Source organism: Vigna unguiculata, chromosome 5, assembly GCF_004118075.2.
Source record: "Vigna unguiculata cultivar IT97K-499-35 chromosome 5, ASM411807v1, whole genome shotgun sequence".
Lineage (NCBI taxonomy): Eukaryota > Viridiplantae > Streptophyta > Magnoliopsida > Fabales > Fabaceae > Vigna > Vigna unguiculata.
In genome coordinates this window covers 9,797,081-9,803,740 of record NC_040283.1, presented here as the reverse complement: position 1 = coordinate 9,803,740, position 6,660 = coordinate 9,797,081, and the positions used below count along the sequence as shown (strand labels likewise).

At 31.8% G+C, this 6,660-nt stretch overlaps 1 pseudogene; it reads left to right on the top strand.

The window, feature by feature from the left end:
* Nucleotides 1-308: 308 nt before the first annotated feature.
* On the top strand, nt 309-5,341 carry LOC114185414 (annotated as a pseudogene).
* The last annotated feature ends 1,319 nt before the right edge of the window (nt 5,342-6,660 follow it).

Sequence of the window (6,660 nt, the reverse complement as noted above, 5' to 3'; positions counted from 1 at the left end):
TAATTAATTTTATGTTTTCTTATATGCAAATATGTGCATATATATATATATATATATAAATATTTGTAAGAATTTTATTTTTTTTCTTCTTTATACAAGAAAATAAATATTAACCATCACATTTAGGAAATAAATAAACACATGAATAAATGATTGACTAATTAAATGAGATCCTCAATCTCATTGCTCTACAGGCAAACACATATCATAACAGTAAAATTAATAATGTTTAATAATCATACTTTATATTTATTTCAATTATTAATGTGTTCAAAATTAAATTCTACATACAAGGAAGATAAAATAATTAATTCAATTCAGATATTGATGTCTAAGCATCCGACACGTGCGATTGCGATGATAGATTCACATGATGAAGCTGCGAACTACTTCTCAGTTTCCCTTATCAATTTCCTTTTCATTTATGTTTCTACAGACAAATTTCTTTCGCCCAAACATCTCAATTTCAGTTTGGGGAGTTGCGCTTCTATGAAGAACTCGTTCCAAGGTATTTTCTATCCCAATATCCCTATTTTCCTTTTGGTTTGATTTTGTGATCCACATAACAATGCATAATACATTCACATAATATGATTTAAAATGTTGTCGCACTTTGTCTCTAATCATCAATATGCTTTTATTTGGTTTCTTTATCACAGAAAATGTGAATTAGATGGTGCCTTTGTATTTAATTTGCCAGCAATCTGTTTCTGTGACATTTTCACATGCCACTCCAGTCTCTAATCTTCTTCACTGTGATGATTAAAATTAATTGATATTAGCATTAATTGACATTTGACATTATTACTATAATCATGACATCATTCAACTTTTAATTGATGTTTTTGCCATTATTACTATTTATTATTTTTAAAATAATTTTAACCAGATATGATCTGAGATGAATATTGTTCTGGAATTCAGCTTAGGATTATTTTTATTATGGTGACTTGTTGAAACAGGAGGAACACACCCTCTGGAACAAAGTGAGAGAATGTGGAGAAGAAAAAATTGCTTCCATAATGACCAAGGCATGTTTCTCCACCTTTGCTTATTGTTCTTAAGGGCCGAAAAGAGAATAATTGACAAAACTCAAGTGTCATTCTTTAGAAGTTTCTAGGACATGTTTGAATAACCTTTTTGGATGTACTTTCAGGTGTTGAACATAATTTTGAATGGATGGTATTTCTTTTGTCTCTCTGACAGATGAACTTTTGGAATGGGTGTATAGATTATCCAAACATGTAATTAGTATTATTTTTTAATCAGTATTATTTTTTTTATAATACATACAATAAAAGTTTGCATAGATGAACATAGATTACTTGGATACAAAATTAATTTTATGAGAAAATAACAAAAGATATTTCAAAACTGCATTCAAGTCTTTTCTTTAAAACATGTCTATAAAGGTGATCCGACTATAACTATATGAGTAAATATACAATTTATTTGGTTTCTACTCTAAAAGTGGTGTTACTTTGATAAATGAAAGTTTTATGCATACAATTTGTTTGGTTGAAGTGTAACCAGTCTGTCCTAATTTATTTACCTTACAAACATTTAACTTATGAGTATGGAAAATTTCCAAGACCAAGTAACAGTGCTAGAGACGAAATTGTATATAGTTAACATTGAAAAATCCATTTAACTTTCAAAAAGTGAAATTAAAAGCTTTTCTTGTGTATTTATTATCATAGGACCAAATTGATGACTGCTGTATTTTCATATGACCAAGTTAGTGTTTGTTCTGGGTTTTATAGGATGAGGAGTGGAGGGTATTATATATAGTATGAAAAGATTCTGCAACGACGTTATTCTATGTTATTCTTTTCTAATGTCATAATTTTTATTTGTATTGGGAAGAGGTTGAATTCCCATTTCATGTTATCTTAGCAAGCTCGCTCTGATTCTCAGGGTTATGTTGTCCTGGTCTTTCCATAACCGAAAGTGCTGCTACCGTAGCAGAAGTTGCTATTGTTGATGCAAGCTGTTCAACTTTCTCTTTGGTTCATTCTTCCTTGGCAATTCTTACTATTGGTAAAACTAAATCTCTGTCTGGTAACCATTTTGCTGATAGTTTACTCATAGTTCCTGAAATTTGACATATTTGATTAACCAATAAGTATAGCATTGTGTGGGTCTGAAGCTCAGGAGCAAAAGTATACCTTCTTTAGCTCAAATGAAAACAATAGCATGTTGGGTAAGTTACCTTCCTTGGATTTGAATGATTTGTATCATTTTGCTAAAGTACTCTTTTAGGAGGTTGTTTTTCTTATCATTAGGCTTTGACTGAACCTGATTATGGAACTGATACCAGTTTTTTGAGGACCACAGCAACAAAAGTCCAATGCCCATGCGTCTTATCTTCCAGTTGCATTTGACTCAATTGCCTTTTTAATAAGACATTTTACTGTGCTCAATCGTTCCCATGTTTCAATAGTGTATTCCTTCCTTGCACTGAAAATATCAGGTGGAAGGTGGTTGGATCTTGATGGTCAAGAGCGATGAATAGGAAACAGTACATTTGCTGATCTGTTGGTTATCTGGGCTTGGAATACCATAACCAATAAAATCAATGGGTATGCAATAGGTGTACGTAGTCCCATTATTGTTCAATCCTTATATCTATCTTTGCTAGGAATACCATAACCAATCAAATAAATGGATATGCAATAGGTGTATTTAGTCCCGTTATTGTTAAATGCTTATATCTAAGATGCCTAGTGTAAAAATAAATGGTAGATAGTTTTATAAAAATAAAAATAAGTTATCTATGTAACCTATCCAAATCTCTTCTTTTAAAGTAGTTTTTTAAGCTAAGTGGAAAAATATCATAGCTCTCTATTTTGCTTTTGCACTAGATCTTGCCATTACATTTTGCTTCTTGCTTGTCTAAGAAATCAACTTCTCACGATAAAGACAATATTCCAAAGTGGATCTCCTATCAGGAGAGTTTGCCCGATTTGCATTTGAATATCTCACAGCCCGAGTATGATTACTGTGTTCATGTAACAAACCTCATAGGGCTCCTTTAATGGACTTTAGAATGTGAAATGATCACATTCAATTGTCCTACACATGGAGAATTAAAAAACTAATTTATCACATTGATCACAAAGAAAATGACATGATGAGTAACCGGGAGGAATTCAATTTCCAAACCAATCACCTATACCTCTCAAAATTTGAAAGTAACTCTCCCAGGCTTGGTAGAAGCTTAACAATAGGATCCATAGGTGTGTCAAGGGGCTTGAAATTCATTAGTTTAGCTTCTTTTAAAATATCCAATACATACTTTTTTTTGGGAAATTACAATTCCATTGTTGGATTGTACTACCTCAATTCCCAAGTATTTAAGTTCGCCAAAGTCTTTAACCTGAAATGATGACAAAGGTGTTATGTTATATGTAAAATACCATAGCAATCTCTACATGAACATACATAATTAGGTAAATACTAACCCCTGGTGACTATAAATTAAAAAATGATTAGCTTTACTCCAAGTCATATCAAATTGTTGAAGTACTACACTAAATCTACTAAAACATGCCCTAAGAGACTGTTTTGAGACATTATAAAGATTTGTGGAGATGATATACCAAGTCGAAAGACTCTCCATGAGCCACAAAACTAGGAGGTTTCTCCATATAAATTGTTTGTAGACAATCACCATGTAGGATTACACTTTTAACACTAAAATGATAGAAGGGTCAACATTGAAGAGTAGCCATGACTAAAAATAATTCGATGGAAGCCATCTTGGTGACCAAAGATAAGATGTCACGATATGGTGAGAACTGAAGGGAGACTTGCTTGGGTTGGAAGATCTTTCTATTAAAGCTCCAGGGAAGAACTCTTGAATGAATTTTTAGAATAATTCTTTAAAGGATTGTTGGATGAAATGTAATCTTGAATTTTGAATAAGCCATGACTTTTGCTTCGCTCAAACTCCATGATATAAAAAAGTTAGTGATTCGCTGCTTCTAATCTAGCCCACAAGGTAAGAATAATGAATGCTAGGAACTGGGAAGAACCGTGCGCCACTTATGTCTATGAGATAATTAAGTATGGAGAATTACCACTTGTGACCTAACTCATAACATATGAAACCTCAAGAGAGAAAAGTCTCTACTTCCTGAATTTTGATTAACTACCAAGGCTTCACATAAGAGATAAGCTAAAAATTGTCGCTCTAGGATAAGCAAAGGAGGGAGTGACTCACCACTTAAGATGTTTCCAAGTGTCTACATTTGAGATTTATATTCTTTTACCTCTTGAATTAAACAAACAAGAGATTGTTAGAATTAAGCAAACTAACAAAAATTTCAATAAAAGATGTGAACTAAATTATCAACAAGGATTAAAAAACAATTTCAATAACAAAAATTAAAATTCAAAAAAACAGACTATACAAGCACAATTGTTACAAAAATAGATGTTTAAACTTGTTTAGCACAAAACCTCATAATTCATTATGAACTCAACTCACTAAAAAATAAACTCATAAAGGTTTAGCCTTCCTTGCAGATGACAAGAGAAAGAATTACAATAGAGAAAATAAATAAATCTAGCATGTGACTAAGCATCGATCAAAGAAGCGTGATTGGTGATTGCTGATGATGATTATTCTCTTCATCTGTCAACTCTTTATGTAGCCCTTGATGAATAATCTTTGCAATTCTAAATCAGTAAATACTTGATTCTACAAAATCTGCAATATCAAGCACATATATTCATGTTTTTGGCATATGATGCTGTATAAGGAAAGTTTTGATAATATATTCAAAACGTATTTGGTTCTTTTCAACTTAAGAAAATAATCAAACAATATCTAGAACACAATTAGAGAATAATCGATTGTTTTTGTATTTGAATTCTGCATACTTCTTAAATAAAATCCTTCAATTCAAATTAGCATATCAAATCTCTGTTGACGTGTTTAGATATTCACTAGACCGTCTATCACAACTTAGCAAACTAGACTCTATGTGATTTCACTTATTCCTCAATTGCACAACGCATATGTTAGAATGTTCAAAGAACATGTGTATATTCAAACTTAAAATTCATTTATCATAAAAAATTCAGCACATAGATGACCATCAAAATCGCCTAATGAAATTTAACGAACTAGACCTTTTGAAGAGATTCTTCTTATTGGATCGCCTTGTGTTTATCAAGACTTAAAAATTAATTTTTATCATTGATTTCAATTGAAGCTTAGATAATACTAATTAGACAAATTTCATTTGAAACAATGACTTTAGTCTCAAATAAACTCCAAGAAAGCGAATATTAAATATTTTAAATAAAAGTAAAAATGTAGTCATTATTCTCCTAAATGAGTAGCTAATTGAGCTAACACATGTAAAACTGTTTAAGTACTTCTTTTTCCTTCCACCATCTGAGATGCTTTTAAAGGAAAAAATCATGATGGAGCACAAACTCCAAAATACCTCAGATGCATGGCGATTGACCTTAACGATGTCACTCAACAAACTTGGGATCAGAACATTGGCGTCCACCGTAGAACTGATAACAAGGTTTCAAGACGAACCATCAGTTCTTTAAGCCCTCGATTGGGGATGATCCATCATTCCCCTTAGACCTTGACTAAGGGCATATATGTTCTTACCACGCTCAATAATCTTACATTACTTAGAAGTCAAGACCAAAAACAGTTTAAATACTACTTCCACCTTTCGAGGTGACGAAGCTCTACGCTCCAAAGCCGACAATACCTCGAATGCTTGGTGATAGAGGCTAACAATGACAATCGATGGAGTTGGGATCAAAACAAGTGTTAAGTGGATAGGGATCAAACGAAGGTTATGTGTGAGAGAGACTCATTATTGAAAACATTGCAACAAATACAGAAAGAGTGAAGAATAAAAATTATTGTGATTTTTGCGTACCCACTAGAATGCAAATTTCGAAATTGCAACTAATTCGTTCATTATTAAATCGAGATGATTTTTTGGACAGTAGACTTGTAAAAGGGTGACTGTGTTCGTTTTCAAAGGTTGGATTGCTGATTGGAAGTATGGAGAGTAAGAAAGGTAGTTTGCATTAACAAATAAATTTTTAGGTTTTATCTTCCTTTTTATTTGTGAGCATTGGTGTTTGGTTTGCTTTGGTTGATATATGTATTGTTTATGACTTGTGGTTTTAACCATTACATGGAGGGGTTTTCCACATTACAAAGATTTGTCTCATGTACTCTTGTTCATCTTGTTGTGCTCTATTTTCATCCGTGCTCCACCTAAATTCTTGCAAGTTAAGATAATTTTATTCCATTGCTTATTGCTCTATTATTGAGTCGTTATTTTGATACATTTTCGGTGAGTGAGATTAAAACTCTTTGATTTAAGTTTTTTTGTCTTGAATGGTGAAAACACATACAAAACTGACTTAATGAAACAAATTATTTGTAGAAAGGAAAAAATGAAAGACTCGATTTTGTAAGATTGAGTTAAACAAAGTTCACTTTTCAAAATGATATAAGAGTCATTTGAATTCTATTTTAGCTAGATTTGTTAATTGTTGGGCCTATTATGCTATCTATATTGGAAATGAGTTAGATATAACAATGAGAGGATGCCATAAATCTAAAAGCAATAATTTCTGAAATTCATTTTGATACCCATAACTGTGTGT